The sequence below is a fragment of the Crotalus tigris genome, unplaced genomic scaffold (assembly GCF_016545835.1).
Source record: "Crotalus tigris isolate CLP2741 ecotype Arizona unplaced genomic scaffold, ASM1654583v1 scf7180000017564.2150845, whole genome shotgun sequence".
Classification (NCBI taxonomy): Eukaryota; Metazoa; Chordata; class Lepidosauria; order Squamata; family Viperidae; genus Crotalus; species Crotalus tigris.
In genome coordinates this window covers 650,424-672,580 of record NW_024096475.1, presented here as the reverse complement: position 1 = coordinate 672,580, position 22,157 = coordinate 650,424, and the positions used below count along the sequence as shown (strand labels likewise).

Genomic DNA, 22,157 nt, shown 5'->3' with positions numbered 1-22,157 from the left:
AATATGAAACTTGATACTTTGAATTTGAAGCCATTCAAATTTAAAATGTTTTCTACACCACCATCCCCATCCTCCCTTTTTAAAAACTTCCCAGTCTATCCCCTGGAATTCCTAGGTTTTTCTCCATTCTAGTATTAATCAAGTGAGCCCTGCTTAACTTCAGAGATCAGCCAAGTCAGATAGGTAATGCAACCTACTTATAGTAACTATACTTAAAGGTAATTTTTTTTCTAGATTTTTACGCTTGGTTTCAAATATGTGTTTGTAAAATAGCAGCATAAAAATGTAGAGACAGTTTCGAGAATCCCCTAAATAGACTTCAGATAACAGAAAATCCTCTTTTTTTCTTGCACTCTTTGCTTTTTTGCTTCAATGGTCCTACAGGTAATCCTTGATTTACGACCGCAATTGAGCCTAAAATTTATGTTGCTAACTGATAAGTTTGTTAAGTGAGTTTGGCCTCATTTGCAACTTTTCTTGCTACGTTTGTTAACTGAATCACTGCAGGTGTTAACTTAGTAAGCCAATTGTTAAGTGAAATCTGGTTTCCCCATTGACTTTGCTTGTCAGGAGATTGTGAAAGGTCAGCACGTGACCCTGGGACACTGCAACCATCATAAATGTGAATCAGTTGCCAAGTGTCTGAATTTTGATTGTACGATCATGGGAATGCTGCAGTGGTCGTAAGTGTGGAAAATGTCATAAGTCACTTTTTTCAGTGCCGCTGTGACTTTGAGCAGTCACTGATGAAATGAACTGTTGCATGTAAGGACTATCTGTGTTTCCTTCTAGAGCTGGGAGGATAAATAAGTCCATGTTAGGTATTTTAGCATTCTGGCATTGTTAATTTAACAGTGAACTTTGGGACTATGCTTACTCCATATAAGTGATGCAGGGTAGAAATGTTTTTCTATAATTCCAGGTTGTGTTTCTTAAGGACTGTCTGTATTACTTATCAGACAGTCAGTTATCTGAAATCTGTCTGAGTTCGTACCACCCATATGAATTAGGTAAACACATGAGACATATTCCATCCTATTGGGTTTTTTTTTTTTTGTTTTTGTTTTGCTTTGGCCTTTTCTGTATATCTTTTCTATTTTATTTCTTTAGATTAGTTGATGTATATAACCTGTTATCTACTAGGACTTTAGCTATGTCCCCAACAACTCCCCAGATTTTGCTATCAGATTTACTATACTACCATCTTATCTCCCTTCTTTATTTATTGCCTTATTGGCTGGCAATCTTTCACTATGCTGTCATCTCCAGTACATTTGGTACCTAGTTTTTTTTTTTTTGTTCTCTCGAGCAATAAACCTCAGTGTCACAGTCACTTTTCTTTCCATTTTTCTTCCAGTGATCCATCCAATTTCTTCCTCTTGCTTTTTTCTAAGCCTTCCTTCTCTACCTCCTCCCACCCCCATTAAAAAGTCTAGTTTCTCTTTTAAATGTCTCTGATATTACCAAACTACACAATATTGAAAGCCAGTTGAAGGCTTTCAGGCCAGTGAAAATTATAAGCTCTACCTTAATTAATTGCATAATCTACAGTGTTGTTGTTGTTAGTTGCGAAGTCGTGTCCGACCCATCGTGACCCCATGGATAATGTTCTTCCAGGTCTTCCTGTCCTCTACCATCTTCTGGAGTCCATTTAAGCTCACGCCTACTGCTTCAGTGACTCCATCTAGCCACCTCCTTCTCTGACGTCCCCTTCTTCTGTTGCCCTCAATCTTTCCCAGCATTAGGCTCTTCTCCAGTGAGTCCTTCTTTTTCATTAGGTGGCCAAAGTTGACAATTAATTTTATAATAATCTGGAAGCTTAATGTTCAAAAGAATAAAGGAGGCATATTTTTAATATTAAACTCAAGAAAATATCTAAATACATACACAGTCTAGGAATTTGTACCACTGGTTTATCATTAATTCTGTGATAGTTAAAACTGCAATAATTGCCTAAGGATTTCAACTCTGGTTATTCTAAAGTAAATCCCACAGATCATCACATCCTTATATCGTGGTTACTGTGTTAAAACTGTAGACTTGCATATATTAATTTTGGGAAATTAGTATTAATTTCCTAAATTAATGGGAAGTATTTATTGATAAATATCCACAAGTCTATTTATCAACAAAATATCTCTCAAGTCCACTTAAGTTTTAATATAGTGCCCTGTTTCCACTAGTAATTTATGTAGTAAACAGATAAATGAGAAGGCTGCGTCATTTGAGAGCCATGGTTATTTCATTCTTTTTTTTTATTTTGCTGTGAAGCTTTCTATCAGTTCCTGCTGTATTTTGAATTTTATGATGGCTTGAAGCAGCATCATATGTAGAGTGTGGGAAATGCATTACTAGTATTTCTAAATGTCACAGTGGTTTTTTGCTAGATTGTTATAATTGTATTTTAAAAATGAGAATTTCAGGAGTTATCTTGATTTTATGTAATAATTCAGCTTTGAACTTTACTGTTCATTACTGATTCTCTGTAGTATATTGTGCTGTATGTATAATAAGCCTGAAATTTCAACCACAGTGTCATCAAATAGTGAAGACTGAACTGCAAGTTTAATTTAGATAATTTAATTCAAGTGCTTTTCTTGCTGTTAGAATTCCTGAAAGTGATAATGACAATTGAAAATCTGTTGCAGTATTTTTACTTTGGAAACCATCATACTCCTTTCTTAGAAGCTAATGTTGTTAAGGTAAATGTCTTACATAGAATGAACATCTGTTAAGTCAATGAGATTTAAGAACATATTTCAGAGTTATTATTCTTTTGCAGAATTATAAGCTGTGACTTCTAAAACTTTCCTGTATTTGAATTACGGTAGTCATGCACTAGTCCTTATGTGAGTGGGGTTTTTTTGGGGGGGGGGGCGGAGAATATTTTTCTTTTGCTTGTTAAGATGTAGTGTTTAAATCAATCTAATAACATTTATGAACATTTTGAATATTAAGAGATTTGATATTATGTTCTGAATTTAAGGAAGTTAATAATATTCTGTTATTTATTCTTCTGAACATTAATTTAAGTAAATGTGTTACAGGCATAAGAAAGAGGGTTAGTTCTTATTCCATAATTTTATAATATGATTACGTCAAGTACTAAATGCACAGAAGTACCCTTTGAAATATTGAAGTAAGTAATACCTAAAAGGAACGATTGAAGTGAGAATATGGATCTTATTAGTATGATTTTTAATTTTAAAACTATTTCAATTGCTATGGGACAGGTAGAAGAATTTATTGATAATCTCATATGGATTTCTAAAGTATTTTATTTTTATGTACTTACTTATTTATTCTCTTACTAGTAGAATGCAGTATGCTTATATTTACTTTAAAAGTCACTGTGTCTAATCTCATTTCCATTAAAATAGGGCACCCTTTTAAAAGTGCTTTTGCATAGTAGTTGAGATTCCCAGAATTGGTTACATGTCAAGGATTTATAAGCCAACTTCAGTAATTACATACTATATATAAATCTGTTTTATTTTTTCTCTGTCCTGTGATTTGATCATCCTGTATGATTATCTAACATTATTGAGATAATAAAGAGCATACATACCCATGATCTCTTTGATCATAGGTACTAGGATTTTTAACTATATATATTTTCATTTTATCTCACTTTTCAGTTTTAAAAAGTGTCATTTTTTTTTGCACAGAATATGTTTGTTATAGCTTCCAATTTTAAAAAGAGTTCTTTAAATTAGGGCTCTTAAATTACTACCTCGAAAATATTTTTTTTAAAAAAATACCTTCTTTAGAGTTGCTTAGTTATAGTAGCTTTCATTTGAATACAGTATCTTTTTTTTGTAATTGTGCCTAAGATGCCTCTGTTAAGGTTCCACATTTTGAAAAACAGTATAAATTATTTCTTGTGCAAGAATTTTTGGAGAAGATTGATTCTCTTCTTTGGTTTACATTCACTAGAGACAGCTTTTATACATGCTTAAGTGTGGTGGTAATGTGCACTTATTGACAGTTTTACTCTTGTGCCATGGAGCAGAATGCCTTGTGCATTGCTGCCTACATTATCAAAAGTTTATGAAGCAGACGCTAATAGGCCCTTCTGCTTCTAAGCACTGTTGTGGGGTAAAGGGATCTGGGAGCCTACGTTGTATTTGGAATCACATTGCATTTTTGGTGCCATTTCTGTTTGCTGTAAGTTTTTTTTTCCTTTCACGTTGGACAAGTTTCCTGAGAACATCATGGATAACCAAGAAAACAAATAAATGAAATCACTAAACAAATCAACCCAGAGTTCTCTCTCTCCAGGCACCATTGACCAAGCTGAAATTATCCTACTTGGGGCACATTATGTGAAGACCTAGCTCTCTAGAGAAGGTTCCAATGTTGGGAAAGGCAGAAATAAAAGTAAGATGGATCACTAGCAGCAAAGTGGATGGACTCAGTTATACGGTAGTAATGATGAATACAATAGAGCTGGAAGGGACCTTGGAGGTCTTCTAGTCCAGCCCCCCGCTCAAGCAGGAGAACATATACTATCTCAGACAAGTGACTGTCCAGTCTCTTCTTAAAAACTTCCAGTGATAGAGCGTCTATGAAGGTAAGCTGTTCCACTGGTTAATTGTCCTCACTGTTAGGAACTTTCTCCTTAATTCCACGTTGCTTCTCTCTTTGATCAGCTTCCAACCATTGTTTCTTGTCCTGCCTTCTGGTGCTTTGGAGACTAATTTGACCCCCTCTTCTTTGTGGCAGCCTCTCAAATATTGGAATACTGCTATCATGTCACCTCTATTTCTTTTCTTTAGACTAGCCAAACCCAGTCCTGCAGCTGTTCTTCATATCTTGGATCATCTGAGTTGCTCTTCTCTGAACATTTTCCAAGGTCGGCAACATCTTTTTTGTAGAATGGTGACCAAAATTGGTTGCAGTATTCCAGGTGTGGTCTCACTAGGGTTTTATAAAGCGGTACTAATACTTTGCATGATCTTGATTCTACGCCTCTGTTTATACAACCCAGGATTGTATTAGCTTTTTTGGCTGCTGCTGCACATTACTGGCTCATAGTCAAGTGATCATCCACTAGGACTCCTAGGTCCCTCTTCACAGTTACTGTTTTTGAGCCAGGTCTCACCTAATCTGTACTTATATCTTTGATTTTACCTGCCTAAATGTAAAACTTTGCTTTTCTCCACATTAAAACTCATTTTGTTGTATAGGGCCCATTGTTCCAGTTTGTTAAGATCTTTTTGAATCCTGAGCTTGTCTTCTGGGGTGTTGGCTATTCCTGCCAGTTTAGTGTCATCTACAAATTTGATGAGTTCCCCTTCTATTCCCTCATCTAAGTCATTGATGACGATATTGAAGAGTGAGCCTAAAACTGAGTCTTGTGGTACCCCACTGCTTACTTCTCTGCATGTGGATGTAGTACCATTGAAGACTACTTGTTGAGTACGGTTTGTCAGCCAGCTACAAATCTGGTGATGATGTTGTCTATTCCACCTTTTTCTAGCTTACCAAGCAGTAGATTGTGGTCTACTTTGTTGACTGTCTTACTGAAATCTAAGTATACTATATCCACAGCGTTTCACTTTATCAAAGAATGAAATAAGATTGGTTTGGCATGATCTATTTTTAACCAGTTATAACTGGTGCTGGCTACCAGTTATAACTTTGTTTGCTTCTAGTTGTTCGCAGATCTGTATTTTGATTATCTTTTCCAGGATCTTCCCAGGTATTGATGTTAGACTGATTGGTCTGTAGGTTCCTGGATCTGTTTTTTTCTCATTTCTTGAAGATGGGAACCACATCAGCCCTTTTCCAATCCTCAGGTACTTCCCCGGTGCTCCAGGATTTTTGAAAGATATGGTGCAATGGTTCTGAGATAACATCTGCCAGCTTCTTCAGAACTCTGGGATGTTACTTCCTTGCCATCTTCTCTCTTTAGTGAACCTACAGTTTCCTTGACTTTTTTCTTGTTATTAATATGTTGAAAGAAACTTTTTTTTTATTATCCTTGATTTCTGTTGCAAGTCTTTGTTCATTCTGAGCCTTTGCTTTCCTGACTTGGTATCTGCATGTTCTGGTTGTCTGTTGATAATCAGCCTTAGTTATGTGTCCCTCTTTCCATTTTTTGTACTTGTCTTTTTTGTCTTTCATTTTGTCTGAGAGATCTTTGTGCAGCCATGCTGGTTTCTTTTTGACTTCTTTTTCAGTGGTATTGTGCTGAACTGGGCTTTTATGATAGCTTTTTCAGAGTTTCCCATGCTTCTTGAGTTGTTTTCCCCTTTAGGATCTTCATTCATGGAATCTTTCCTAGATTCTCTCTGGTTTGTGAAAAGTGTTAAAATGAGTGCACCAATGGAAGACCTGAAAGACTAGGTTAAAGAGAGATTGTCATGGAGAAAATTTATGTGGTTGGTAAGAGTTGACACTGACTTGACAGAACATAGTTTTCTTCCATAGTCCACTTTTACTTAATTGGGGATACTTAGAATTGCAGGATCCAATCTGGGTCGGTCACCAGGACCAGAGGCTTAGTTTTCTGAGCAAGGACTCGTGCTGGAGGATGGGCTCCAGCACAACTCCAAAAGCTTGGAAGACTAAATCTCTGGTCCCGGTGACCCACCCAGATTGGATCCTGCAACATTATCGTGGGACACATATATTTGGTTTCATATTTAGAATTATTACTGGCTCTAGGCGTCTGATCATGACCTTCTAGAGAATTCATGTAAATGATTCTCTTTGGATATCTAGTTGCAATGCATGCAATAAAAGTTCAGAGAGTTCATCTGTAATAACAAAAACGAATGTCCTATGTTGATCTGAGATCTTTTCTTAAGTTTCAGTTTATTCTTCTTGTTATTCTATGGTATCATATCCAAACCACATAGAATATTTTGCAGTTGTATTGTATTATTAACAAGTAATATTTGATGCTACTTTTTTTTTAACTAAGGCTATCTATCTGAATTTTATGTTTAAGTATGCATTTCACAATGTTGTGGCAAAATATTTTTCTTTGAAACACTGAAATAGATATGTCTTTTTTGCAACTGGTTTGGAAACTATTCCTGGTTATGTTCACATAGGTATGGATGGATGCCATTTTGCTCTGTGTTTTTCCTAGGGAAATAACATGTCTGTGCATGCACATGAAGTTTATGGACCACTTATGACCAGCCTTCGAAATGATGTGACTGCTCTGTTACTTGAAAGAGTGAAATGTGCTTGGCCATTGTGAAGCACTTTTTTTGAAGTATTTGTGCAGCCATGTGATCGACATAATTAAATTTAAACTAAATTAACACTTTATAGCTGGTTCTAATTTAATAGTTGCAACTTTTACTATTTCAGAATACCACAGGGATAGAATTGATCACTTAAGATACCTACTGCTTTTGAGAACTATTGAGATATATTCTTTGCAAACTTACCTTCATTTATGATTGGTGAAGAATTTTGTTAAGGGTTTATACAGTTTAGAAGTGATGCTGAATAAATTCTAAAATGCCTTTAGAAGAATAAAAATATAATTAAGCTCATAGGTGTATATTGTTTTATATACCCTGCTGAGACCAAAATCTGCAACAATTCATTTAATTACCATGGCCAACCCTTATTCTGTGTCTATTTTCTGATTAATTCTTGACATACTTTGCAAGTGTTAACTTAAGATGAAGTATAGTTGTACTGTTTTTAAAATTGTGACATCAGATCATACACTTGGAAGATTGTCACAAAATTAATTGGGTCTTCATTTTTAACAAATTTTTTAAAACCACATGATGTGCTTTATAATGCTTTTGTTTCCAATAATTAATTTAGAAGGTGGACGTATGATGGAACAATACATATTTTGAAGAAGTATTTCTGAGTCTCAATGTTATACAAGCTAATAGTACTTTCTGCTTATTATTTTGACTCCAGAAATGTCTTCTCAGCAAAAGTTCTGAGACGATCATAGGAGTTTCCCCACCTCCACAGGTTTCTGTTAGGCGTACGTGGTTTTGTGCTTATTGGAGAACCCTGGCCACATTAAATATGGTTTCTTTGAAGGTGGGGAAAGTCCCTACTGTTTCAACTTCAGTCCTAGTGGCTACCTACAAAAAGGACTTTGTTGCTATGGTGATAAATGATATTGAAGTAATTTAGAAGAGTTATGCTTACTTGAGATGAAAGAGACCATATAGCATTATATCATTTGGTGAAATACTATTTGGATGACAGTAGTGTGCATAGAATTTTGCCTTTTTTCCCCCTGGATATCAAATTTAAGAGTTGAACATGTTTCTTTTTCTTTTTCTTTAGAAGAGGTGGTATAATCACAATAATAGCAAAGAGAGTGTCACCTTTAGAATATTATTTTACAAGCTGTACCATTATCATTTAAATGGAACAAAATTATCCAGAAATAGCAAAGTAGAGGAGAGATCTTACTCTTCTTTTCCAGTTTATTAGTAACATTTGTTAACCCACCATCAGTTATATATACATTTAATCTCAGTAAGCGCTGTTCAACCAATATAGATATCTCTTGTATATTGGTTATAGTCATGCCTTTTCTACAAGTAACTAATGCATTCTTGAGTCTGATACTGCCAGAACTGCCTTTGAAATGCACATTTTACCTTAACAAGTTCAGGTAGTTGTTTATTATAAAAAGGAGCATGTCTATCTTTTTACATTACTCAATACCAGTACGGACACTTTAGGATTCCAATTATTAACTTCCTTCCAATATGAAAATTGTCCAATTTTTATCAATCCCATATACCTCTTTTGAACCAGTTTTTTAATCCATAAATGAATATGCTGTATCCCTTTATTACAGATTTTGCTATGGGACTTTGTCATTAGCTTTATGTTTTACACAAAATAAACCCATCTTGTTATGTAAAAAGAAAAAAGATATAAATGAAATATTGTTATTAGAACCAACAAAATTGCATAAACCCAAAACAAATTAGGCAATCGTTTCTGATGTAAATCTGATTAAAAGTTATGAAAAGCATGGGATGGAGAGAAAGAGATGGGAATTGATCCTTATGATTCCTGGTCAGCCTTTGAAATTTATTTTGGAAGAGGTAACATAAAATTTTACAAATGTTTATATCATGTATAGATTAGATTGCATTGCATAATTTTGCTAAAAAACTGAATTCTCCTTTAGTGCTGCCCTCTCCCACCTCCATGCAAGCTAAATAATTGCCTTATGGCAGTGTTTCCCAAACTTGACAATTTTAAGGCATGTGGACTTCAACTCCCAGAATTCCACAGCCAGCAATGCTGGCGGTGGAATTCTGGGAGTTGAAGTCCACATGCCTTAAAATTGTCAAGTTTGGGAAACACTGCCTTATGGGACTGAGAGAGAGTGGACCTATTGAGAGCCCACTGATCCCTAATTGAGGCCAACGGACAAGGCAACTGAATAATTGCTGAGGCTTCTAGCACCTTCACGACGAATAGGTTTCTTATTGCAAATTTCACATATCACAGTTCATTGAATCTGATGAAGTATAATTCTGCAAAAAGAGCATTTATACACAGACAGACAGACAGACAAAATTTTGTTAGAGTAGAGGTGAGAAAAGACAGCAGGGAAAGAAGGTGAAAAATAAAACAACTTGTGATGATTTAAAAAAGCAAATGACAGAGATATTGGTCCTGCTCAGAAACGGATACTCTAAGCATGTGACGAGATAAATCAATTTAGATGTCCCTTCAGTATCCCAGCTGTTCATAGGGCAAGTTGTGCTTTTTTATAGTCTGAATAATGCTATTTTGCATTAATGAGGTACTTAATTGAGAGTCAGGCAATGTACAAAATTAATAATACACGCAAGCATATCTTATATGATATGTTGGTGTCTAATCCTTCCTTCCATAGCCCACCTCTACTTAATTGGGGATACTTAGAATTATTACTAGTTTTAAGTTTCTATCCATGGCATTCTTCAAGAGAATTCAGGTTGTCATGTAAACTCTTCTCTTTGGATATCTAGTTGCAATGCCAGCTAACTTGAAATGGCTGGAAAACCTGCATCAGGAAAGTCTGCCTTGTGGTCAGTTTCAGTACCACAAAGCGTGAGATGCACGCTCATTACCTTTATTTTTATTTCACACCTTTCAGCATAGATATTCTTAGCATTCTTATCTTTCCCAAGAAGGAAATAAAATTAAGGCATACAAAACAGCCTGCAGAATCTAGAAGCAGTAAATTTATCATAACTTAATATTGCAGCTGCCAGTGAATTTCTGTTGAAAAAATAAAGCAGCACAACTGCTAGTGAGGATTTGCCATCTCATTGTGCTGATATTCTGGCAGCTGGACTGGCATGTCTTGTTAGGGAGAACAGCAGGACCATCTGTTTCAAGACAATGGCTTTATCTGCTTATTTAGTAACACATATCAGTTATAGTAGCTTTTAAAGGACAATGAAATGTTAAGAGTGCTTCTGTACATACTAACTCACTCTGGTTGATTAAATATAAAAAGCACTTTGCTATCTTTTTTCCTAATTAACCCTGCTTTCAAAATACAGTTCATACTAACTGAAAATGGCAGCCAAACCTAGCTTGGATGACATGTTTATCCTTTAAAAAGCCTCAGATCCTGACAGAAATGTTATATAGGATGGGGGAAAAAACTGGTGGTGCACAGGATTAGTTATTCACCTAGAATGCCTTAGAACCTAATTTGAAGTAAATTAAGCCCATTTCCCCTTTTTAACCCCTTGCTTATTGTTTTTGTTTTGTATGATACTATATTAGACTGTATATTTAAAAACAGCTTCCTTCTGGATATTGTTATTAGGTGATTTGGGAAGCTTTGATACTAAAGGGTGGATTATAATGAGTAGGATGCCCCTATAGAGAAGGGCCTTCAGGATGCAAGGGTCTTGTAGAAGAACTGATTTGAAGTCTCTATTAGTATTGAAAACCACAGCACCACTGATGATTTTGTTTTAAATTTTTATTTTGCACAGTTGCAAGTTTCTAATAATGTGGAAGTCTAGGAAAATTTGTACCACTTTGAATTGTATCTATTAGGATGTTCTCCAGGTTACAGTAGTTTGATTTGGTATAATGAATATAGCTTTCTATCGAAAATACGGTCTTTTCAATCTTCCTTTCCACTCATCAAAGCTGGTAATCTGAACTTAAATAGCCTTCCAACTTCTTGTGGTTGTATTCAAATTCATACAAGGATATCCAGTGCTGAGTTCTCCTTTGCTGGCTTGGCTTTGGGTTCTTCAGTAGCAGGATTTACCAATCCTATCCCGGCATAGGAGCTGACCCAAAAATATGGGATTTCCCAGTTACTTGCCTGTTGTAGAATGTGAATGTACCGGTATGTAATTTTAGCAAAAGAAAAAGTTTTATATTTTCACATTTCTTACTTAACACTAAAGTATGATACATTGTGAAGTAAAGAAAGCATTTAAAAAGATGTAGTTGTCCTGAAAATGCAAGATCAACCCCCATAAAGTAGCATTTTCTTCTTAACTGAATTTGAAAATCTGAGAAAACCTGACTTCTACATGGATAAAAAAGGGAGGGTTGACTAGTTCTTCATTTAAGGAATTGTTTTTAAGTATTTCCTCTCCTCCTCCTTTTCCCTTTTTTCCTTGCTATCTTTGCCTCAAATGTGAGGCTAAGGACAAAGATATGTTCTACCAATCAAGCTAGTTAAACAGATTTGTATAGGAGGAGGCAATCCTGCAAATGAATTGTAACCCCAAAGCAAAATTGCAGTGACTGATATAAACGGTAATTAAAGGAAAGAAGAAACTGAACATTTAAAGGTTTTTCTAAAAGAAAACTAGCATGAATTCTCCAATGATCATCTATTGACCTACATCTCAGTGAGGTTTTTTTTCTTATGGAGGTGGGGAAGAAAGTCAACAGGCATATGAATGCAGCTGACCCTGCTGGCATTGAATAGCTGGAGAGTTTTTAAAAAATGGCAAAGTTCTTTATTAGAAGCTTTTGAGTCATGGGACAATCCATTTATAGATTGCAAACTTGTGAAATAAAAAATAAATAGTAGATATGAATAGGAAATTTTCTCAATGGAGGGAACTAAGAAGCAGAGTCCCTCAAGAACCTGTATTTAGGGTTGTTCTTTTTAATTTGTTCAAAAGTGTTCTTGACCTCGGGGGGGGGGGAATGTCATTTTTTATAATGAGTGACTAGTCAACCAAACATGATTCTGTTTAAATTCAGGCAGAAAAATACTGAATTTTAAACAGATATACTATATATATAAACAGTGGAAGTATCTAAGTTGTCTGCAATGACATAAGAAGACTGGAAAAAGCAAAGAGGAAAAATAAGAATGATCAGGGCTCTGAATAAAAGAAGGTTTCATTAACGACTTTGTGTTCAGTGACCGTTTGAAGTTACTGAGCACTAAACAAATGATACTTATCAGTCCCTGAAGTTATGGCCACAGCATTACCCCTGCAGTCACATAATCAAAATCTGTGTCTCTCCTCCTGATCTCAGCCTTGTTGACCGCCCTACACAGTGGCAGCACTGAGGCTGAAGTAGAAGCCTGAGGTATTTCAGTATCAGCCAGCTGTCACCGTCCCCAGGCCTCTACTGTCGCCCCAGTGCCACAGCTGAGAAGTGCTGCTTTAAGCCCCATGGTGAGGCCAACCCCAGTACCACAGTGCAAAACCCCAGCAACCCCCCACTATCCTGCACTTGAAGACCCTGCTGTGCTCAGCTGACCTTCAGTGTCTTCTGCTGCTGCTGAAACATGCTCTGCCTGGCACTACAGAAGGCAGCTGCTGGTTGAACCAGGCTGCCTTCCAGATGCCGCTTGACCCCCCTCTCCAAACCACAGTGGGATATATTGCAATCCTCGAAAAGCATTCTGAAAAGACTATACCTTCCATTCTTGCAATGTTTCGGAAGACCTCAAAAGCTTTCTGAGGGCTTTGCAAAACATTATGATAATGCCAAACACAGCCTCAGGAAGAAGACCTGACAGGTTGAGTAGCTAACTTTCATAGGGCCAGGCTGGGTAGGCCATGTCAATAGCAGGTTAAAAATGGCAAAGGTCAGCTGGCTATGCAGGGTTGTGGAAAGATCTGGGCTTTTGTGCTGTGGGGCAGGGTGGCTGACTGTGAAACAGTGCTTGAGGCGGCACTCTTTGGTGGTGGTGGCAGTGGTGCTTGGGCTGAAATAGAGGTCCAGAGTTGATGGTGTCTTGCTGAAATTACTGAAGCCCCAAATCTCTATTTCATCTCCAGGGTCACCGCTGAGTGCCCTTGTACAGAGTGGCTAAAAGAGCAGAGATGAGAGAATTGGTAGGGGAAGTTGACAAGAAACAGTTTCTCACCTGACGTGAGATTCGGGACTGGGAGGGACCAAACTAGGAATAGCTTGGATTGGGGTGGGCTCTCACCTAATTACCAGTGGGATTTCGTTAACAAGACCAAACTTAGTGATTGTTATCACAAAACAATGCAGTTAGATGATGTCAAGTTTTATGACATCATTTAGGAATAGAAATTTCAATTCCAATTACTGTCCTAATTTGAGAACTACCTGTACCTTTTTTACCAGAAAAGGCTTGAACGCTTGGGAATCATTAGCTTAGAAAAATGTTAATTGAGACAACGCATGAGTAACGTGTATACAGTCCTATCATTGTTCTGGGGAAAGCATGCATCTGAATACCAGTTGCAATAATGAAAAGTGAGTGTTTCTTCATTTTCTTACAAACACTATGTTGATTGTTCACTGTGATAATCAAAATGCAGGACTCAGATTAGACTTGGCCTGATCCAGGAAGATTGTGCTTATATTCTTATGTTAGCATACCATTGTTAACTCAGTACAGCTAGTCCGCAACTTATGACTGTTTAATGATGTGTTAAGGTTACAGCAGCCTCAGAAAAATCTATACTCAAAATTACAACTGTTGTAGCACTCCGTTGTTTGCAATTCGGGCAATTGGCAATGGTTGCAGCACCTTGCAGTCATGTGATTTTGATTTGTGACCTTCCTAGCTGGTTTCCAGCAAGCAAAGTCAGTTAAGGAAGCTGGATTTACTTAATGACTACATGATTCATTTAATGACTGGGGTAGAAATGGTCATAAAATCAGGTGAAGTGAGTGGATGATTCATTTAGTGATCAAAATTCCAGTCCCAAATGTGGTTGTAAATTGAGGACTACGCGTATCCGAATCCAATTTTTCTGGGTCATTTGCAAACTGGAGCAATTAAAAAACCTTAAGGATTTTTTAAAGATGGTATAATTCAACAATTAGGCTGGCTGTTCAGGCCAGCCTAATAAACACCAAAAGAGTATGTGATAGCATTCGAATTCTCCAGAACTTTCTTCATAGGACTGGATATAAAAAGTAGAGGATGCAAAATAACAAAAAACAAAAAAATAGTCTGGATTCTTCATAATCTGTTTTTTTTTATCATTGTTACTGCCTTTGTTTCCTTTCTCTTCACTTTTTTTTCTATCAAGAGAAACCAACTAATCTGGAACCAGATAGTAAAAGTGATAAGTTTTAGTGTGATAAATTACAGTTCTAGTAGCTAGATTTGGCTATATGATTATAGTGTTCAAGGCAATTTTTTCTGCACTATATTGCTCTTAATTTGAATAAATGAAATCTTTCTCCCCCCCTTACAAAATTATTACAATTGCTCACCTTTTACAGTTACCCCGAAAAGTCCAGTATAAAGTATTAATAAATTAGATGTTTTAATACTGATTAACAATCTGCAGTATGAAATATTCAATAGGGCAAGGTGTTTATGCAACTTTGCGTAAGTAATATTTTCTAAATAAAATCTTAAGACTGTAGAATTCTTAGAAAAGGGTATTTCCTGTCACTGGTAGTATTTCATTAATAGAAACTCTGGAATTCTTTACTCAGTATGAAAATTCTGTCCCTGCAAGAAAAAAAAAAAAAGATTGACCAGATGAATCAAAACATAGTTGTAGATTGAGGAAAATGAATTCATACCATAACATAACAGGGTAGTGAAAAGGTTTTTAAAAAAGGTGTAAATTTACAGTTTTTACTTATTATTTTAGGCCTGCTAAAAGAAAGTGGCAGTACAACAACATTACCAGATTTCTATCTGGAGATGATGGGACTCAGACCCTTGTCTAAGATGACTGGTGGGAACTAGAATAGGGAGAATCTTATGCAGTACTTCTCTAAACTAGCAAGCAATCTCCTTAATCTCTGTGTTGAATACCAAAGACAGGACATATAAAACAAACAGAAACCTAGGTTCATATTAAGGTGGAATTATTCATATGGCTATCCAGAAGATGCCTAATGTAGCAGAAAGATAACAATAACCTTTACATAGTAGGATTTAGACTATGGAGAGATTATAATTAATTTGATTTACCTAGCTTTCAAGTCATCCTTTTGGTTAATTGTCAATCACAACAGTTATATGTCCTGATTTCTCTGTGGTTATTCCTGCTGTCTCTGCGTTAATATTCTGTTTTTTCAGTAGTAGAGCCTAAATTGATAATCAAATAATGACAACAGGCAAATAGATAGCATTAATTCCACAATACTTTGTTTCTTACGGAGATAAAGAAACCTCAAAAAGATCCACTTACTGTTCATTTTGGTTCCCAAACCAGCTTGTTAAAGCAGACAGGTCAGGGATTTCCCCACGAATCGCTTGAAGTTGATATTTCCCCTCTAAATATTTCCTGTTTATTTTTAATTATAGCATCCTGGAGCACAATGAAAGAGTTTTAATGCACAGACTTCAGAAAAAAAGTGCAGCAGCAAGTAGTACAAGGGACGCAAAAGGAAGATATTACTGAGGCGCTTAGGAACACTCCTGGCATTTGAAGTAAGTAATGGGAATTTATTTTGACATGAAGAAAATAGTTCTGTATAATTTGTATTGGGCAACCAGACTTGCATTGCTATTTCTGTGCAGTGCATGCAGAGAGATTGCTAAAGGATGAAAGTAGACACAACAGTGACATATCTATGCATTCTTAACAATGCGGCTGAAAGAGGGCATGTATCAGAAGATTTGTTTATAACATCAGAAGTGATGTATGAGCCTTGAAGCTATCTGCTTCTTTGCTTAGCTTATTCCTTCTCCTGGCAGTTTTCTTTCCCTGGCACGTTTCTTTCCTTGTGCATTGGGAGATGAGATTTACCAGAAGACCACTACTTAGAGATGGATTGATAGAGGCAAATGGAAGGAGAAGGACCTGTTATTTTTTGGGTGCACATATGTTTTTGCTGTAAAATGCGATCCTATTCTCAGTCTGGGAAATTGGCTTTCATTTAAAGTGCTGAAATAGGGTGTCATTGGAACTCAATGTATTCCCACATAGATTGTATGAAAAGAATGTAATCTACTTTTGTATAAGTACTTAGAAATTGAGACTCTTCAGATAAGGTAGAACTGCAACTGTCAGCATCCTTTACCACTGAATATTCTGGCTAAGACTGCTGAAAATGCAAGTTGAACCACATCTGGAGACTAACTAGTTTTGCATTGCGACAGTAATTTACAACAATTATATAAAAGACCTTGTTGCAGATTGGGTTGAAACTGAGTCATAGCAGAAGCAGAGTTGTAATAGTAAATAATTGTGCACAAGATTTAATTAGATCCCTAGTATTACCTCTCCTCTGCATTTCCCTAAAAAAACTTTCACTTTCATCAGATTTTTTTTTAAAGAAATTAAGCAGTGGATTTAGATATTAAGACTTCTGTCAAACAGGTGTGGTATAATTATGATTGTAGTATCAGTTTAGCGTTAAATGGCTGAGGATTTTATTATATGAAGGTTTCCTCTCCTGTTGCCCACATGTTTCAATATTAAAGATTTGCAGGACATGCCATTCTGAAGATCCCCTGATACGTGGGACCAGTTTCTCCTACTTTCTTCCAGGTCTCACACTAGAGAATGCATTTCCTCAACAACAGCATTTGGCCTCTGTTCTCTCAGCATTTAGGAAAATTGATAAAGGTTTAAATCTTGTTAGCCACCATTTGAGTAGAAAGATAAAGTGTAAATTTAAAACATAATTTCCCCCTTTAACCCTGAGTATAATGGCAATGGTTTAGGGCAGGGGTTCTCAATCTTGGCAACTTTAAGACTTGTGGACTTCAACTCCCAGAATTCCTAAGCCAGCAAGCTGGCTGAGGAATTCTGGGAGTTGAATTCCACAAGTCTTAAAGTTGCCAAGGTTGAGAACCCCTGGTTTAGGGGTCCACAGGATTGATTCAGTGTATTCCTTCAGTTGGAGGTTTACATAAGCCTGCTTTAGCATAGACTCATAATTTTAGTGCTGATAAAGGATTATGGGACCTGGTGCTTGAAGAATTTTGGATTGCAGTTCCTAATATTCTGAGTTAGTATGACCACAGTGGTCAGGAGTTTGGGTAGCTGGAGTTTTAGTAAGTGAAAGCATATCTCAAATATGTAATTATATTCAAATTTGCAGTGTTCTAGTAGAATAGAATCCCCCCCAATAAAAAACATAGTGGGAAAATATTTCTATATTATGACCAATTAATATTTTAAAATAGTAAGCATTTAAATTCTCAATAATTCTCTTTCAAGATATTAAATGAACTGGCTGTTAAACAAAATATCAGAGGAAGTGAAACTCAATTATCTTTTAAGTATACAGTATAAGGCATTTATAACCAGAGGTCCCATGCTATGTGCAGAAGTCGTAATACATAAGAATTGCTCTCCCTGGTCTGCTCTCACCTGGTAAGTTCTTTTGTTATTTCTGACCACAAAATGTGGATCAACTCTTTGTGTAAGATATGCAAAGAGTCAATATGAATAACAATGCATGTATCAGGAAAAGGTCAGGGACTTCAAGGGTAGATAATGGATTTAAATCATATATTCTGGTGTATTTTATTACAATGTTAATTTTTTAAATTCAAGAGTTTGCATTCATAGTTTGGGTAGTATTCATGTTAGATATTTTAAATGACACTTAAGAAAGCAAAAATAAATTCCCTTTCTGCATTTATGGATCTGAATGCTCGAATAGCATGCTTAGCAGCTTATGACTCAGATTACATTGTGCTATTTTTGTGTGTAAAAAAAACCCCAATGTACTAGGAATTGTAGTGACGAGCTTCACCTTTTTCATTCTATTTATTCTCCAACCTTTTTAATGATCTCTGAAGCTCTCACTTAGCAATACTCTAGGAGGAAATGACTGTAACAATTTAATCTCAATAAGACGACAGTAAATTGAGAAACAGAAAACAGGCGTTCGCTATTAGAAATGTGTTACTTTGTAAATGGATAAAACAATACCACTGCAAGCAATTTCATCCTAATTAGCATTTTTTCACCTTTTATTTCATTTAGAAAAACAAGTAGTCATAGAAAGCAGCGGGTTTTTTATTTTAACTCAACATAGCATTTCTTTGTTTCTGTGAATTCTTAGCAAAAATCTCTTCCACTGTAGCATTTTTCTTCTAAAAAAAATTATATACCTTGCCACAGATACATAATGGCCATTTGTTATGTCCTTGACTAAAATCCCCCTGCATGGAGACAAGGGTGTCTGCGAAAGAACAGCCTGTGACAGTTGCTTGTCTCATTCATGTATGAACTAAAATCCCAAAACACCTCAACTAATGATTTACAGATGTTACAACTTTATCTCCAGCTTGTGATCAAAGGACGGTTGTCTGAATGGAATTGGATTCACTAAAGGATTTCTTACTCTTGGACAATCCAAACTACAAAATAAAATGTGGATTATTATTCTTCCCACTAATTTGGGAGAAACAAAGCTATTCTCACTCTTTAGTTTTTTTAAGCAGAGCATAAAGTCATAGATAATGAGCAACATGTACTTCTAAGAAGTAACTTCTTTGTTTTTTAAACCATTTATTTTCACTTGCGATAATGATTGGTCTTCAGAAATCTAAGGTTTTAATAAGGTTATGGTGGGAGTAAGGTGAGAAATTACTATTTTTGGTCTTATTTCATAAAAAAAGTAGTTTTAGACTATTAGTATAAATTAGTATAACTCTACAAGAGTTGTAGTTAAGAATATGTATTCTATTGGCAAACTAGGCATTGTATTATTTTATTTTTTTATGCATTATTATTCTGTTTGCTGGTAGGAGGAAAGCTAAAAGTATATGGCAATCTCCCATTGAGGTATCATGTTATAGTGATGATAGTTAGGGGAAATGTAGAGTGATGTGTGATAGCTATCAGTTTGGGTTTTGCATATGCCAATAGAAAATCAGACAAAAACCTCTATGGATGGGAACACATTGATACCAATCTACCCGTTGATGATGTCAGTTTTTCCCATTGAGAAATAATAGGAGTGTACTTTGGGTATGCATATTTCTTAGAAGCCAGAACTACCCAGCTGAGTATATTTAGTGCTTAGTTTTACCAGATATAAATTCTTTCCAGTGATAGAGGTAAGGACCCCTATCAAGCCTATGGAAAAAATGCCACTCAGTTTGCTTTTCTTGCATGCAATGATTACTTTAGAGCAGACATGTCAAATGTGCGACATCACGTGACATCGCGCAACAAATTGGGACTGTTTTGCCATTGCTGGCAATGGGTGGGCGCGGCTTCTGCGTGACGCATCCGGCCTACAGGCTGGCAGTTTGACACCTCTGCTTTAGAGGTTTGCTGTGAAGTAGCTGACAATGCAAGCATGATGCTTTGCATTTAATGACTTAAATCTGTTTATATGCAAAGAATCTAGGACTTTTCATTTAGTATCAAGCCCACTAGCCATATTTTTATTTTTATAGTAGATTTGTATTTTGCAATTGTAAACATTACAATAGTAAATGTTTTTCTAACTATGGAATGATACATCATTTTAAGCTGTACTTGATATCTAAAATGAAAACCAAAATGAACTCATTTCTACAATTGGAATCAATAGATTTGCAAATCAATATTAGAAATGGTTGATGGCTTTCCTTCCTCAACCTCATACATACTGCAGGTTTCTTATAATTTTATTCTTCTTTTGTGCTTCCTTCCACACCCTTGTCTACATTCAGAGGTTAAGTTTGTGCATAACTGTGTTCTGGTCTCAGATTGGATTCTGTTGGTTGTGTGTACTATATTTGATTTAGCTTAATATATGTTAATTATACTTTGGATAATTAAATATGTAAGTACTTGAGTGCCATATTGATCAACTGTGAAAAGATCATTCTGCGAGCTAGAATTACTTAAAACTATTTTATTCCAATTCAGTTTTGTCCACTAAAAATGACTACAAGAACTATTTACCGTATTTTTTTTATTTTTGTGCTTTCATTGTTTTTCATAGCAAACAACAATTAATCCATTAGCCATCATGTACAAAAATGACTTTCTATAGCATAAATACAAAAAGAGAAAATATGTATTTCAGTTTCAGTAAAGAAATCATTCTCTTGACAAACATTGAATCTCTTTTTGGGTACTGGAATATGTTGCAAATATTTGAGATAAGGTTATGAACTCTGTGGTGGGTTAGGGTTAGGGTGGATGGGAAGGGTGGCACTAATATCTGGCAAATTGACTTAAGTTTCTTAGAGGGGAAGGGGAAGACATAACAGTTTAACATAGTTTTTGCATCTCAATTTCATATGATTTGTAAAGGCTGATGCAAGACTGCAGCATTTCTGCAGAGACAAAGAAAGCTGGCAAAGGATGCAGGCAAGCAAAACAATTTCTTAGAAATGTGATGCACTTTTATTTGCTATATAAACAGAGGGGTTTCAGAGTCCTATCTTTCATTATCATTCATGCTCTTTCTGCTGGAAAGACTCTTTTCTGACCCATGAAGATAATTGGATGTTAGTTGATCACTAGTTGGAATGTTTTTCTTTTTTTGGAAAGCACATTTTTGTCTATAAAATGCTTTCTAGTTTAAGTTTGTTTCCATTACTTTTGTCTGTCTGTCTATACCTAAATATCAATAAAATCTCACAAGGGAGTACACCTGCAGAGTTCTGCTTTCCACTGATGTTTTTTTTCTCTTCAAATGAAATCTACATATACAGTATATTATATCTACTTAGTTGTATTGTATAGGACAATTCTTTTGAATAACATTCTTGTTTTGGCCACAGAAAATTCATTTTTTCTAATCTTTCTAAAATGCAAATAACACCAGAATGTTTTTCGGGTGGTGTAAAGAGAAAATCTGTAGCTTATAGAACAGCAAGAACTATTTTTAGACTGTCAATAAATGTGCTTTTAATGTCTTCCTTATGTGTGTACATATCTGCTCTGATAAGGAAATTCTTAGAGAATGTGTTGATTGCAATATTTCAATATAGTTCCATAAAATGGAATGTGGAAAAACTATAATCTTTTAAAGATTAATAATAAGTATTTGAAATTTATTTTAATTTTGTAAATAGTCACTCAGTGCCTATACTTACGATTCCCATATAACTTAATTTTTCTAAAACATTCAGTTTTGTTTTAAAAGAACATTGAATTTTTTTTTTCAAACTGTTTTCTTGTATATGCATCTTCTATCTATATACTGATTTTCTGGAAAAAAATGTCAAGATTGCCAAACACATAGCATAGGGGTTGGTTTTTTTTTTTTTTTTTTTACATTTGTTCATGTGATCTTCAAAAAGGAGTAATAAAGATGATATAATTGGGTGTTATGTAATTGGAATAATATAAATACAGCATTGTATTGCTTTAGTGACATAATCTTCACATTCACAATCATTTGGAAGCTTTTAAAATTCTGAGTGTAAAACTTAGGTCCTAAACTGAGGAAATAGGGAGTCCTTAGGCTTTAGCGGGAATAGTACATCTTGTTTATCCTTAGTAATATACTGAGAATCTAGAGATGAGATTGCATTTAACATAAATGAACTGGTTCTCTGTGTGGGTGCCACTTCCGGAAGTCCATTCTGGGCCTGGGCAACAAAAAATTAGCTACCGGTTCTGCCAAACTGGTGTGAACCGGCTGAATCCCACCACTGATTCTAGTCTTACAAGATGAACTCTCAAATCATTAATAATATGTAAGAGTGCTCTATTTCCAAGGATGCAAATTGAGTATATTATGGTGGTACTTAGCTTCTACAGTTGCAAAATGGTTCATAGTAATTGTTAGTAATGAGAAATAACTATCCTGTAAGACTTTTGTGGTCTGTTTACATGACCATAAAG

General features: G+C 35.5%; 1 protein-coding gene across 8 annotated transcripts in view; it reads left to right on the top strand.

The window, feature by feature from the left end:
• Nucleotides 1-22,157, top strand: part of ATXN1 (ataxin 1) — a 349,242-nt gene that overhangs the window by 203,332 nt on the left and 123,753 nt on the right. For 7 of the 8 annotated variants that reach the window (XM_039348817.1, XM_039348809.1, XM_039348821.1 and 4 more), the window contains one exon: nt 15,707-15,832. The exons of the other annotated variant lie outside the window; for it this stretch is intronic. The gene's annotated coding sequence lies outside the window, so the exon portion shown is untranslated. The remainder of the gene's footprint in view (nt 1-15,706; nt 15,833-22,157) is intronic. 8 annotated transcript variants of the gene reach the window in all.